This window comes from Pan troglodytes, chromosome 18 (assembly GCF_028858775.2).
Source record: "Pan troglodytes isolate AG18354 chromosome 18, NHGRI_mPanTro3-v2.0_pri, whole genome shotgun sequence".
Classification (NCBI taxonomy): Eukaryota; Metazoa; Chordata; class Mammalia; order Primates; family Hominidae; genus Pan; species Pan troglodytes.
This window is the reverse complement of record NC_072416.2, coordinates 37,267,487-37,284,410: the sequence shown is the minus strand read 5'-3', so window position 1 is coordinate 37,284,410 and position 16,924 is coordinate 37,267,487.

Here is a 16,924-nt window from a genome sequence, read left to right as displayed (position 1 = left end):
CAGCCCAAAATCTCCTTAAGCTGATAAGCAACTTCAGCAAAGTCTCAGGATACAAAATCAATGTACAAAAATCACAAGCATTCTTATACACCAACAACAGACAAACAGAGAGCCAAATCATGAGTGAACTCCCATTCACAATTGCTTCAAAGAGAATAAAATACCTAGGAATCCAACTTACAAGGGATGTGAAGCACCTCTTCAAGGAGAACTACAAACCACTGCTCAAGGAAATAAAAGAGGATACAAACAAATGGAAGAACATTCCTTGCTCATGGGTAGGAAGAATCAATATCGTGAAAATGGCCATACTGCCCAAGGTAATTTACAGATTCAATGCCATCCCCATCAAGCTACCAATGACTTTCTTCACAGAATTGGAAAAAACTACTTCAAAGTTCATATGGAACCAAAAGAGAGCCCGCATCGCCAAGTCAATCCTAAGCCAAAAGAACAAAGCTGGAGGCATCACACTACCTGACTTCAAACTATACTACAAGGCTACAGTAACCAAAACAGCATGGTACTGGTACCAAAACAGAAATATAGATCAATGGAACAGAACAGAGCCCTCAGAAATAACGCCGCTTACCTACAACTATCTGATCTTTGACAAACCTGAGAAAAACAAGCAATGGGGAAAGGATTCCCTATTTAATAAATGGTGCTGGGAAAACTGGCTAGCTATATGTAGAAAGCTGAAACTGGATCCCTTCCTTACACCTTATACAAAAATCAATTCAAGATGGATTAAAGACTTAAACGTTAGACCTAAAACCATAAAAACCCTAGAAGAAAACCTAGGCATTACCATTCAGGACATAGGCGTGGGCAAGGACTTCATGTCCAAAACACCAAAAGCAATGGCAACAAAAGCCAAAATTGACAAATGGGATCTAATTAAACTAAAGAGCTTCTGCACAGCAAAAGAAACTACCATCAGAGTGAATAGGCAACCTACAACATGGGAGAAAATTTTCGCAACCTACTCATCTGACAAAGGGCTAATATCCAGAATCTACAGTGAACTCAAACAAATTTACAAGAAAAAAACAAACAACCCCATCAAAAAGTGGGCAAAGGACATGAAAAGGCACTTCTCAAAAGAAGACATTTATGCAGCCAAAAAACACATGAAAAAATGCTCATCATCACTGGCCATCAGAGAAATGCAAATCAAAACCACTATGAGATATCATCTCACACCAGTTAGAATGGCAATCATTAAAAAGTCAGGAAACAACAGGTGCTGGAGAGGATGTGGAGAAATAGGAACACTTTTACACTGTTGGTGGGACTGTAAACTAGTTCAACCATTGTGGAAGTCAGTGTGGCGATTCCTCAGGGATCTAGAACTAGAAATACCATTTGACCCAGCCATCCCATTACTGGGTATATACCCAAATGACTATAAATCATGCTGCTATAAAGACACATGCACACGTATGTTTATTGCGGCATTATTCACAATAGCAAAGACTTGGAACCAACCCAAATGTCCAACAATGATAGACTGGATTAAGAAAATGTGGCACATATACACCATGGAGTACTATGCAGCCATAAAAAATGATGAGTTCATATCCTTTGTAGGGACATGGATGAAATTGGAAACCATCATTCTCAGTAAACTATCACAAGAACAAAAAACCAAACACCGCATATTCTCACTCATAGGTGGGAATTGAACAATGAGATCACATGGACACAGGAAGGGGAATATCATACTCTGGGGACTGTGGTGGGGTGGGGGGAGGGGGGAGGGATAGCATTGGGAGATATACCTAATGCTAGATGACGAGTTAGTGGGTGCAGCGCACCAGCATGGCACATGTATACATATGTAACTAACCTGCACAATGTGCACATGTACCCTAAAACTTAAAGTATAATAAATAAAAAAAAAAGAAACTGATTCATAATTGTATATTTAACATGAAGGTGAATGCAGAATTTCATGTGTCAGCAAATAAAATTTTCAAAATGATGCAAAAAAAAAAAAACTGAACTCATACCAAATATCTTTTCTGACCACATTAAATGAAATTACAAATTCATAGCAGAAGGAAAAAGGAAAAGTAATAAATATGTGGAAATACAAAAATATACTCTCAACCAATTGGCCTGTGTGGTTAATATTAATTGTCAATTTGATTGAGGGATTCTCAGATGCCTGATGAAGCACTGTGTGTGGGTATATCTGTGAGGGTGCTGCCACAGGAGAATGATGGATGAGTTAGTGGACTGAGAGAGAAAAATCCATCCTCACTGTGGGTAGGCATCATGCAATTGGTTGCAAGTGTGACTAGAACAAAAAGGCAGAAGAATGGGAACATTCAGCTTGCTTGGATTTCTTTTTTATGCACCTTCTCTCTCTTCCAGAGCAGTATGCCTTTTTCTCCTCTTGCCCTTGCACATCAAACTCTAGGTTCTTTGGCCTTTGGACCCTGGGACTTGCATCAGCAGCCTTTTGGAAGCTCTCAGGCCTTGGGCCTCAGACTAGTGGCTGCACTGTCAGCTTCCCTGGTTTTGAGACTTTCAGATTTGGACTGAGCCATGTCACTGGCTTCCTTGGGAGCCATGCTGTAAGCTTCTCTCATTTTCCAGCTTATAGATGGCCTATTGTGGGACTTTGCCTGTGTAATTATGTGAGCCAATTCTCCTTAATAAATTATATTTCATATACATGTAAATATATTCTCTTTTAGATGCATGTATATGTATCTCTGTCTATTATCTGTTATCTATATCTATATCTATATCTATCTATTTCTTATTGGATCTGACCCTCTGGAGAACTCTGATTAATACATAGTCAAAGAATAAGTCACAAGGAAAATTAGAAAATGTCTTGATACAAATAAAAATGGAAACACAACATTCCAAAGCTTGTGGGATGCACCAAAATGAATATGAAGAGGACAGTTTATATATCTAACTACCTACCTTAAAAAAGAAGAAAGATCTAAAATCAGCAACTTAACTTTACACCTCAAGAAACTGGAAAAAGAAGAACTCAACCCAATGTTAGCAAAAGGAAGGAAATAATAAAGTCTAGAGCAGAAGGCCAGGTGCAGTGGCTCACGACTGTAATCCCAGCACTTTGGGAAGCTGAGGCAGGTGGATCACCTGAGGTCGGGAGTTCGAGACCAGCCTCAGCAACATGGAGAAACCTGTCTCTACTAAAAAATACAAAATTAGCCGGGCATGGTGGTGCATGCCTGTAATCCCAGCTACTCTGGAGGCTGAGGCAGGAGAGTCACTTGAACTGGGAGGCGGAGGTTGCAGCAAGCGGAGATCACGCCATTGCACTACAGCCTGGGCAATAAGAGTGAAACTCCATCTCAAAAAAAAAAAAAAAAAGGCTAGAGAATAGAAAAAACCCAATGAAACTAGTAGTCGCTTCAAAGTTCAACAAAATTGACAAATCATTAGCTAGAATATTTAAGAAAAAAAATAATGAAGACTCAACTTCTTTTAGGAACAAAAGAGAAGACACTGCAACAGATATTTACAGAAATAAAAACGATTCTAAGAGTCTACTATGAATTATTATATACTGACAAGTTGGATAACCTAGGAGAAATGAACAGATTCCTAGTAACATGCAAGTTACCAAGACTAAGTCACAAAATAAAAAATCTTAATAAACCTATAACTAGTAACTGAATCAGGAATCAAAAACCTCCCAGCAAACCAAATACCTGATAAGGGGTTAATATCTAAAATATATACAGAACAACAACTCAATAACAAAACAACCTAAATGAGAAATGGTCAGTTGACTTTGCTATGGTCCAAATGTTCTCCCAATATTCATATGCTGGAGCCTAATATTCAATGTGATAATATTAAGAGGTGGGGCATTTTGGAGATGATTAGTTCATGAAGTCATAGCCCTCAGAAATGGGACTAGGGCCTTTATAAAACAGGCTTAAGGGAGTTTGTTTTCCCTTTTGAACATGTGAGGACACAGAGAAGGTGCTGTGTATAGTGAACATAGTGACCTCACCAGTCACTGAGTCTGTTGTAGCCTAAATCTTGGACTTTTCACACTCCAGAATGCAAGAAATAAATTTCTGTTGTTTATAAATTACCAGCCTAAGGTATTTTGTTATAGCAGCAGGAATGGACTAAGATAGACTTGAATAGACATTTTTTCCAAAAAAAATACAAATAGCCAACTAGCATATCAACCCAACACTACGTGGAAGCTGCCAAGCCTTGGGGATTGAACTCTGAAGCAATAGCCTGAGCTGTACGTTGGCTCCTTTTAGCCATGGCTGGGACCCAGGGCACCAAGTCCCAAGACTGCACAGAGCAGCAAAGTTCTGGGCCTGGCCCACAAAACTATTTTTTCCCTCCTAGGCCTCCAACCCTGTGACAGGAGGTGCTGTCGTGGAGAACTCTGACATGCCCTGGAGAAAATTTCCAAATTATCTTGTCAATTAACATTTGGCTCCCTGTTACTTCTGCAAATCTCTGCAGTAAGCTTGAATTTCTCCCCAGAAAATGGGTTTTCTTTTCTATCACATCATCAGGCTGCAAATCTTCCAAACTTTTATGCTCTGCTCCCTTTTAAACATAGGTTCTAATTCCAAACCATATTTTTGTGAACGCACAAAACTGAACACTTTTAAGAGCACTCAGGTCATAAATTGAACACTTTGCTGCTTACAAATTTCTTCTACCAGATGTCCTGGATGGGTTCCAAGATGGCCAAATAGGAAGAGTTCCGGTCTGCAGCTCCCAGCATGATCGACACAGAAGACAGGTGATTTCTGCACTTCCAACTGAGGTACCTGGTTCATCTCATTGGGACTGGTTGGAGAGTGGGTGCAAGCCCACAGAGGGTGAGCTGAAGCAGGGTGGGGCGTCGCCTCACCCGGGAAGCACAAGGGGTTGGGGGATTTCCCTTTCCCAGCCAAGGGAAGCTGTGACAGACTACTTGGAAAAACAGGGCACTCCCGCCCAAATACTGCACTTTTCCCAAGGTCTTGGCAACTAGCAGACAAGGTGATTCTCTCCTGTGCCTCGCTCAGTAGGTCCCACACCCATGGAGCCTTGCTCACTGCTAGCGAAACAGTCTGAAATCCATCTGCGAGGTGGCAGCCTGGCTGGGGGAGGGGTGTCAACCATTGCTGAGGCTTAAATAGGTAAACAAAGCGGCCAGGGAAGCTTGAACTGGGTGGAGCCCACCGCAGCCCAACAAGGCCCATTGCCTCTAGACTCCACGTCTGTGGGCAGGGATAGCTGAACAAAAGGCAGCAACTTCTGCAGACTTAAACATCCCTGTCTGACAGCTCTGAAGAGAGCAGTGGTTTTCCCAGCATGGCGTTTGAGTTCTGAGAATGGACAGACTGCCTCCTCAAGTAGGTCCCTGACCCCTGTGTAGCCTAACTGGGACACACCTCCCAGTAGAGGCTGACAGACACCTCATATAGGCAGCTGCCCCTCTTGGACGAAGCTTCCAGAGGAAGGATCAGGCAGCAATATTTGCTGTTCTGCAACATTTGCTGTTCTGCAGCCTCCACTGGTGACACCCAGGCAAACAGTGTCTGGAGTGGAACTCCAGCAAACTCCAACAGATCTGGAGCTGAGGGTCCTGACTGTTAGAAGGAAAACTAAAAAACAGAACGGAATAGTGTCAACATTAACAAAAGATCATCTACACCAAAACCCCATCTGTAGGTCAACAATATCAAAGACCAAAGGTAGATAAAACCAAAAGGATGGGGATAAACCAGAGCAGAAAAGCTGAAAATTCTAAAAATCAGAGCACCTCTTCTCCTCCAAAGGATCACCACTCCTTGTCAGCAATGGAACAAAGCTGGACAGAGAATGACTTTGACGAGTTGACAGAAGTAGGCTTCAGAAGTTTGGTAATAACAAACTTCTCCAAGCTAAAGGAGGATGTTGGAACCCATTGCAAGGAAGTTAAAAACCTTGAAAAAAGATTAGACGAATGGCTTACAAGAATAAACAGTGTAGAGAAGACCTCAAGTGACCCAATGGAGCTGAAAACCATGGCACAAGAACTTTATGACTCATGAATAAGCTTCAATAGCCGATTCAATCAAGTGGAAGAAAGGGTATCAGTGATTGAAGATCAAATAAATGAAATAAAGTGAGAAGACAAGGTTAGAGAAACAAGAGTAAAAAGAAATGAACAAAGCCTCCAAGAAATATGGGACTATGTGAAAAGACCAAATCTATGTTTGATTGGTGTACCGGAAAGTGATGAGGAGAATGGAACCAAGTTGGAAAACACTCTTCAGGATATTATCCAGGAGAATTTCCCCAACCTAGCAAGGCAGGCCAACATTCAACTTCAGGAAATACAGAGAACAACACAAAGATACTCTTTGAGAAGAGCGATTCCAAGACACATAATTGTCAGATTCACCAAGGTTGAAGTGTAGGAAAAAGTGTTAAGGGCAGCCAGAGAGAAAGGTCAGGTTAGCCACAAAGGGAAGCCCATCAGACTAACAGCTGATCTCTTGGCAGAAACCCTACAATCCAGAAGAGAGTGGGGGCCAATATTCAACATTCTTAAAGAAAATAATTTTCAATCCAGAGTTTCATATCCAGCCAAACTAAGCTTCATAAGTGAAGGAGAAAATAAAATTCTTTACTGACAAGCAAATGCTGAGAGATTTTGTCACCACCAGGCCTGCCTTACAAGAGCTCCTGAAGGAAGCACTAAACATGGAAAGAAACACCCAGTACCAGCCAGTGCAAAAACATGCCAAGTTGTAAAGACCATCAATGCTAGGAAGAAACTGCATCAATTAATGGGCAAATAACCAGCGAATATCATAATGACAGGATCAAATTCACACATAACAATATTAACTGTAAACGTGAATGGGCTAAATGCCCCAATTAAAGGACACAGACTGGCAAACTGCATAAAGGGTCAAGACCCATCAGTGTGCTGTATTCAGGAGACCCATCTCATGCGCAAATTCACACATAGGCTCAAAATAAAGGGATGGAGGAAGATCTACCAAGAAAATGGAAAACAAAAAAAGGCAGGGGTTGCAATCCTTGTCTCTGATAAAACAGACTTTAAACCAACAAAGATCAAAAGAGACAAAGAAGGCCATTACATAATGGTAAAGGAATCAATGCAACAAGAAGAGCTAACTATCCTAAATATAAGTGCACCCAATACAAGAGCACCCAGATTCATAAAGCAAGTCCTTAGAGACCTACAAAGAGACTTAGACTCCCACACAATAATAATGGGAGACTTTAACACCCAACTGTCAATATTAGAAAGATCAACAAGACAGAAGGTTAACAAAGATATCCAGGACCTGAACTCAGCTCTGCAACAAACAGACCCAATAGACATCCACAGAACTCTCCACCCCAAATCAACAGAGTATACATTCTTCTCAGCACCACATCTCACTTATTCTAAATTTGACCACATAATTGGAAGTAAAGCACTCCTCACCAAATGTAAAAGAACAGAAATCACAACAAACTGTCTCTCAGACCACAGTGCAATCAAATTCAAACTTAGGATTAAGAAGCTCACTCAAAACTGAACAACTACATGGAAACTGAACAATTTGCTCCTGAATGACTACTGGGTAAATAACAAAATGAAGGCAGAAATAAAGACGTTCTTTGAAACCAATGAGAACAAAGACACAATGTACCAGAATCTCTGGGACACATTTAAAGCAGTGTGTAGGGGGAAATTTATAGCACTAAATGCCCAGAAGAGAAAGCAGGAAAGATCCAAAATTGACCCCCTAACATCAAAATTAAAAGAACTAGAGAAGCAAGAGCAAACACATTCAAAAGCTAGCAGAAGGCAAAAAATAAGATCAGAGCAGAGCTGAAGGAGACAGAGATACAAAAAACCCTTCAAAAAAGCAATGAATCCAGGAGCTGGTTTTTTGAAAAGACCAACAAAATTGATAGACTGCTAGCAAGACTAATAAAGAAGAAAAGAGAGAGGAGTCAAATAGATGCAATAAAAATGACAAAGGGGATATCACCACTGAGCCCAGGGAAATAAAAACTACCATCAGAGAATACTATAAATACCTCTACACAAATAAACTTGAACATCTAGAAGAAATGGATAAATTCTTGGACACACACACCCTTTCAAGACTAAACCAGGAAGAAGTTGAATCTCTGAATAGACCAATAACAGGCTCTGAAATTGAGGCAATAATTAATAGCCTACCAACCAAAAAAAAGTCCAGGACCAGATGGATTCACAGCTGAGTTCTACCAGAGGTACAAAGAGGAGCTGGTACCATTCTTTCTGAAACTTTTCCAATCAATAGAAAAAGACAGAATCCTCCCTAATTCATTTTATGAGGCCAACATCATCCTGATACCAAAGCCTGACAGAGACACAACAACAAAAAAAGAGAATTTTAGACCTATATCCCTGATGAACATTGATGCAAATATCCTCAATAAGATAGTAACAAACTGAATCCAGCAAAACATCAAAAAGCTTATCCACCATGATCAAGTTGGCATCCCTAGGATGCAAGACTGGTTCAACATACGCAAATCAATAAATGTAATCCATCATATAAACAGAACCAAAGACAAAAACCACATGATTATCTTAATAGATGCAGAAAAGGCCTCTGACAAAATTCAACAGCCCTTCATGCTAAGAACTCTCAATAAATTAGGTATTGATGGGACGTATCTCAAAATAATAAGAGCTATTTATGACAAACCCACAGCCAATATCATACTGAATGGACAATAACTGGAAGCATTCCCTTTGAAACCTGGCACAAGACAAGGATTCCCTCTCTCACCACTCCTATTCAACATAGTCTTGGAAGTTCTGGCCAGGGCAATCAGGCAAGAGAATGAAATAAAGTGTATTCAACCAGGAAAAGAGGAAGTCAAATTGTCCCTGTCTGCAGATGACATGATTGTATATTTACAAAACCCCATCATCTCAGCCCAAAATCTCCTTAAGCTGATAAGCAAATTCGGCAAAGTCTCAGGATACAAAATCAATGTGCAAAAATCACAAGCATTCTTATACACCAATAACAGACAAACAGAGAGCCAAATCATGAGTGAACTCCCATCCACAATTGCTTCAAAGAGAATAAAATACCTAGGAATCCAACTTACAGGGGACGTGAAGGGCCTCTTCAAGGAGAACGACAAACCACTGCTCAACAAAATAAGAGGACACAAACAAATGGAAGAACATTCCATGCTCATGGATAGGAAGAATCAATATCGTGAAAATGGCCATACAGCCAAAGGTAATTTATAGATTCAATGCTGTCCCCATCAAGCTACCAATAACTTTCTTCACAGAATTGGAAAAAAACAACTTTAAAGTTCATATGGAACCAAAAAAGAACCTGGATTGCCAAGTCAATCCTAAGCAAAAAGAACAAATCTGGAGGCATCACGCTACCTGACTTCAAACTACACTACAAGGCTACAGTAACCAAAACAGCACGGTACTGGTGCCAAAACAGAGATACAGACCAGTGGAACAGAATAGAGCCCTCGGAAATAATACCACACATCTACAACCATCTGATCTTTGACAAACCTGACATAAACAAGAAATGGGGAAAGGATTCCCTATTTAATAAATGGTGCTGGGAAAACTGGCTAGCCATATGTAGAAAGCTGAAACTGGATCCCTTCCTTACACCTTATATAAAAATTAATTCAAGATGGATTAAAGACTTAAATGTTAGACCTAAAACCATAAAAACCCTAGAAGAATACCTAGGCAATACCATTCAGGACATAGGCATGGGCAAGGACTTCATGACTAAAACACCAATAGCAATGGCAACAAAAGCCAAAATTGACAAATGAGATCTAATTAAATTCAAGAGCTTCTGCACAGCAAAAGAAACTACCATCAGAGTGAACAGACAACCTACAGAATGGGAGAAAATTTTTACAATCTACCCATCTGACAAAGGGCTAATATCCAGAATCTACAAAGAACTTAATCAAATTTATATGAAAAAATCAAACTACCCCATCAAAAATTGGGCAAAGTATATGAACAGACACTTCTCAAAAGAAGACATCTATGCAGCCAACAGACACATGAAAAAATGCTCATCATCACTCGCCATCAGAGAAATGCAAATCAAAACCACAATGAGATACCATCTCACACCAATTAGAATGGCGATCATTAAAAAGTCAGGAAACAACAGGTGCTGGAGAGGATATGGAGAAATAGGAATGCTTTTACACTGTTGGTGGGAGCGTAAACTAGTTCAATCATTGTAGAAGACAGTGTGGCAATTCCTCAAGGATCTAGAACAAGAAATACCATTTCAACCAGCCATCCCATTACTGGGCATATACCCAAAGGATTGTGAATCATGCTGCTATAAAGACACATGCACACATATGTTTATCGCGGCACTATTCACAATAGCAAAGACTTGGAACCAACCTAAATGTCCATCAATGATAGACTGGATTAAGAAAATGTGGCACATATACACCAAGGAATACTATGCAGCCATAAAAAGGATGAGTTCATGTCCTTTGTAAGGACATGGATGAAGCTAGAAACCATCATTCTGAGAAAACTATCGCAAAGACAGAAAACTAAACACCACGTGTTCTTACTCATAGGTGGGAATTCAACAATGAGAACACTTGGACACAGGGTGGGGAACATCACACACTGGGGCCTGTCATGGAGTGGGGGGGGGGGATAGCATTAGGAGATATATCTAATGTAAATGACGAGTTAATGGGTGCAGCACACCAACATGACACATGTATACATATGTAACAAACCGGCACATTGTGCATATGTACCCTAGAACTTAAAGTATAATAATAGAAAAACTATGACACTCTCCTACATACCATATCTGTACAAAAATTATAAATTTTAGATAACCATCCAGAGATATTTCTCTAATTCTTGGAAAAAATATCAACATTGAAAACATCAAAAAAATTAAACAGTTCTTTCTTCATCCAAAAAAAAAAAAAAAAGAATGATAGGGAATCCTCCCTAACTCATTTTATGAGGCCAGCATCATCCTGGTACCAAAGCCTGGCAGAGACACAACAAAAAAAGAGAATTTTAGACCAATATCCCTGATGAACATCAATGCGAAAATCCTCAGTAAAATACTGGCAAACAGAATCCAGCAGCACATCAAAAAGCTTATCCACCACGATCAAGTGGGCTTCATCCCTGGGATGCAAGGCTGGTTCAACATATGCAAATCAATAAACGTAATCCATTACATAAACAGAACCAAAGACAAAAACCACATGATTATCTCAATAGATGCAGAAAAGGCCTTTGACAAAATTCAACACTCCTTCATGCTAAAAACTCTCAATAAACTAGGTATTGATGGGACGTATCTCAAAATAATAAGAGCTATTTATGACAAACCCACAGCCAATATCATACTGAATGGGCAAAAACTGGAAGCATTCCTTTTGAAAACCGGCACAAGACAAGGATGCCCTCTCTCACCACTCTTATTCAACACGGTGTTGGAAGTTCTGAAAAGTGGAATCAGGCAGGAGAAAGAAATAAATGGTATTCAGTTAGGAGAAGATGAAGTCAAATTTGTCCCTGTTTGCAGATGACATGATTGTATATTTAGAAAACCCCATCATCTCAGCCCAAAATCTCCTTAAGCTGATAAGCAACTTCAGCAAAGTCTCAGGATACAAAATCAACATGCAAAAATCACAAGCATTCCTATACACCATTAATAGACAAACAGAGAGCCAAATCATGAGTGAACTCCCATTCACAATTGCTACAAAGAGAATAAAATACCTAGGAATCCAACTCACAAGGATTGTGAAGGGCCTCTTCAAGGAGAACTACAAACCACTGCTCAATGAATTAAAAGAGGACACAAACAAATGGAAGAATATTCCACGCTCATGGATAGGAAGAATCAATATCATGAAAAAGGCCATACTGCACAAAGTAATTTATAGATTCAATACCATCCCCATCAAGCTTCTAATGACTTTCTTCACAGAATTGGAAAAAGAAACTACTTTAAAGTTCATATGGAACCAAAAAAGAACCTGCATTGCCAAGACAATCCTAAGCAAAAAGAACAAAGCTGGAGGCATCACACTACCTGACTTCAAACTATACTACAAGGCTACAGTAACCAAAACAGCATGGTACTGGTGCCAAAACAGATATATAGACCAATGGAACAGAACAGAGGCCTCAGAAATAAGACCACACATCTACAGCCATCTGATCTTTGACAAACCTGACAAAAACAAGAAATGGGGAAAGGATTGCCTATTTAATAAATGATGCTGGGAAAACTGGCTAGCCATATGTAGAAAGCTGAAACTGGATCCCTTCCTTACATCTTATACAAAAATTAATTCAAGATGGATAAAAGACTTAAATGTTAGACCTAAAACCATAAAAACCCTAGAAGAAAACCTAGGCAATACCATTCAGGCCATAGGCATGAGCAAGGACTTCATGACTAAAACACCAAAAGCAATGGCAACAAAAGCCAAAATTGACAAATGGGATCTAATTAAACTAAAGAGCTTCTGTACTGCAAAAGAAACTGCCATCAGAGTGAACCAGGCAACATACAGAATGGGAGATAAATTGCAATCTACCCATTTGACAAAGAAAGAATTCAAACAAATTTACAAGAAAAAAACAACCCCATCAAAAAGTGGGCAAACATATGAATAGACGCTTCTCGAAAGAAGACATCTATGCAGCTAACAGACACAAGAAAAAAAGCTCATCATCACTGGTCATCAAAGAAATGCAAATCAAAACCACAATGAGATACCATCCCACCCCAGTTAGAATGTCAATCATTAAAAAGTCAGGAAACAACAGATGCTGGAGAGGATATGGAGAAATAGGAATGCTTTTATACTGTTGGTGGGAGTGTAAATTAGTTCAACCATTGTGAAAGACATTGTGGCAATTCCTCGAGGATCTAGAACTAGAATTACCATTTGACCCAGCAATCCCATTACTGGATATATATCCAAAGGATTATAAATCATGCTACTATAAAGACACACGCACATGTATGTTTATTGTGGCACTATTAACAATAGCAAAGACTTGGAACCAACCCAAATGTCCATTAATGATGGACTGGATTAAGACACGTGACACATATACACCATGGAATACTATGCAGCCATAAAAAAGGATGAGTTCATGTCCTTTGCAGGGAGATAGATGAAGCTGGAAACCATCATTCTCAGCAAAACTATCACAAGGACAGAAAACCAAACACCGCATGTTCTCACTCATAGATGGGAATTGAACAATGAGATCACTTAGACACAGGGCTGGGAACATCACACACTGGGGCCTGTTTCGGGGTGGAGGGCTGGGGGAGGGAGAGCATTAGGAGAAATACTTAATGTGAATGATGAGTTGATGGGTGCAGCAAACCAACATGGCACATGTGTACCTATGTATCAAACCTGCACGTTGTGCACATGTACCCTAGAACTTAAGGTATAACAACAACAACAACAAACGTTTCTTCTACCAGATGTCCTCAGTCATCTCTCTCAATTTCAAAGTTCCATAAATCTGTAGGGCAGGGGCAAAATGCCACCATTCTCTTTGCTAAAGCATAGCAGGAGTGACCTTTACTTCAGTTCCCAACAAGTTGTTCATCTCCAACTCGGACCTCCTCAGCCTGGACTTCACCATCCAAGTCACTATCAGCAGTTTGGTCAAAGCCATTCAACAAGTCTCTAGGCAGTTCCAAACTTTCCCACATCTTCTGGTCTTCTTCTGAGTCCTCCCAACTGTTCCAAACTCTGCACATTACACAGTTCCAAAGTCACTTCCACATTCTCAGGCATCTTATAGCAATACTCCATTACCTCAGTATCAAAATCTGTATTAGTCATGGTTCTCTAGAGGGATAGAACTAGTAGGAGATTATATATATATGAAAGGGAGTTTATTAAGGAGAATTGAATCACACCATCACAAAGTGAAGTCCTGCAACAGGCCGTCTGCAAGTTGAGGAGCAAGGAATCTAGTATTGGCTCAGTCCGAGTCCCAACACCTCAAAAGTAGGGAAACCGACAGGCCAGCTTTGAGTCTCTGGATGAAGGCCTGAGAGCCCCTGGAAAACAACTGGAGTAAGTCCAAGAGTCCAAAAGCCAAAGAACCTGGAGTCTGATATTTGAGTGCAGGAAGCATCCAGCATGGGAGAAAGATGAGGGCCAGAAGGCTCAGCAAGTCAGCTTCTCCTAACCTTCTTCTGCCTGCTTTATTCGAGCCATGCTGGCAGCTGATTTTATGGTGTCCACCCACATTGAGGGTGGATCTGCCTTTCCCAGTCCACTAAATAAATGTTACTCTCCTTTGGCAACACCCTCACAGACACAACCGGGAACAATACTTTGGATCCTTCAATCCAATCAAGTTGACACTTACTTAATATTAACCTTCACAATGTAATATTCATCCCATTTGTAATTTTTCTTTAATATACAAGCTCCTTGAGAACATGCACCATTTGATCTTGTCTCTCTGTTGTGTTGGGAGGCAGTGGAGAAGAGAAGAGTTAAATGTGTGGGTGTGGAGTGAGACTGTCAGATTTGCATCTTGGCTCCCCTACTTATTGGATCTCTGTCCTTGAGTAAATTACTTAACATCTTTCTCAGTTTCCTTACCTGTAAATGAGTGGTGACATATATGGAACTTAGAACAAGAGCCAAGCAAGTATTCAATAAAAGCTAATGTTGTTGCCTACTGTTTATTCTCAGTGTTTGGCATAGTAGCCAGCAAAAGGAAGAGGAATTTTTTTTTCTTTTTTTCAGACAGTCTCCCTCTGTCACCCAGGCTGGAGTGCCATGGTGTGATCTTGGCTCACTGCAACCTCTGCCTCTTGGGTTCAAGTGATTCTTGTGCCTCAGCCCCCTGAGTAGCTGGGATTACAGGCCTGTGCCACCACACCCAGCTAACTTTTTGTATTTTTAGTGGAGATGGAGCTTTGCTATGTTGGCCAGGCTGGTCTTGAACTCATGTCCTCAAGTGATCCACCCGCTTTGGCCTCCCAAAGTGTTGGGATTATAGGCGTGAGCCATTGGGCCCAGCCTGGAAATATTTTTTTGAAACATGACTGATAACAATATTTTTTGAAAGAATGACAGATACCAATCATGAAGGAAAAGATTTTGACAATTGACAATAAAAAACTTTAACTTCTGAATGGTAAAAAGAGTGAGAAAATTAAAAGCCAAATTACAAATTGAAAAAACTAAAGTATATAAAACAAAGGTTTTCATTCTCAATTTAATGCAGAATCTTGACAAATCAAAAAGAACAAAAGGTGAACCCACCTAAAAGAAATAGGCAAAAAACTTTCAAGAAAAGCAGTTTACAAAATGCCAATGACTAATAAACATGGATATTTAACATCACTAGTATTCAAAGTACTTCATTTACAGAGATCCCTCCTTCACCTATCAAATTAGCAAAGATGAAAAAGGCTAGTAATACCAAGTTTTGAAGAGAGGTGAGAGGAAATGACAAGTTTATGTACCCTGGTAGGACATGACATTGTGGCAATATGTTTCAGAACACTCATAAACGTATACACCTTTTAGATCAATAATTACACTTTTAAGCTTAAGAAAATATGAAGATTAGGTACAAATATTTCTCTATATGTTCAACTAAGTATTATTTTTTTAAGTAAGAAAAACTTTTTGAGACAGAGTCTCACTCTGTTGCCCAGGCCGGATAGCTCACTACAGCCTCCACCTCCTGGGTTCAAGTGATTCTTTTGCTTCAGCCTCCTGAGTAGCTGGGATTACAGATGCCCACCACCATGCCCGGCTAAGTTTTGTATTTTTAGTGGAGATGGGGTTTCACCATGTTGGTTGGCCAGGCTGGTCTTGAACTCCTGACCTCAAGTGATCCACCCTTCTTGGCCTCCCAAAATGCTGGGATTATAGGTGTGAGCCACCATGCCCGGCCAATTTTTTAATTAAAAAAAATATTTTTATAGCAGCACAACTAAGCATTATTTTAATAGCAAATATTGGAGTTAACTTTAATTTTGAACAGGATGAGTAATCATGATGCAGCACATTGAATACTCTTTCATTAAGCTAAACAACTATTTAAAATGATATACAAACACATTTACTGAAAAGAAACATGTTTGTGATATACAGTTAAGTGTAAAACAATTCAGGTTCTAAGAACATATTAGGCCGGGTGCGATGGCTCACGCCTGTAATCCCAGCACTTTGGGAGGCCGAGGCAGGCGGATCACGAGGTCAGGAGATCAAGACCATCCTGGCTAACACGGTGAAGCCCTGGATCTACTAAAAACACAAAAAAAATTAGCCGGGCGTGGTGGCGGATGCCTGTAGTCCCAACTACTTGGGAGGTTGAGGCAGGAGAATGACATGAACCCGGGAGGCAGAGCATGCAGTGAGCTGAGATTGTGCCACTGCACTCCAACCTGGGTGACAGAGCAAGACTCCGCCTCAAAAAAAAAAAATAAAAGAACATACTGGTCAATATTCACTGATTTTTATAAGAATATTTGACAGAGAGAGAGGGGTAAGGGAAGGGAAGGGGGAGGAGAGGGGAAGGGAAGGGAAGGGAAGAAGGGAAGAAGGGAAGGGAAGGGAATATGGGTGGGTTTATATCAAAAGGTTCAGAAGGAAATGATTCTTTTCTTCTGGATGTGACTATTGCAGATTTTATTTTTAACTTTTCCTCTTTTTCTTATTTATTTATATTTTCTTATTTTAAGAGAAACTATAAAACTATATATATTACTTTCCAACTTAAAAATAGTTTAGTCCTTCAATAATACAGAAGACTCAAACATTGCAGATAATTAAAGCATTACTTAATGTGGAAATATTTAGTTTCACAATTTCTGTAGTG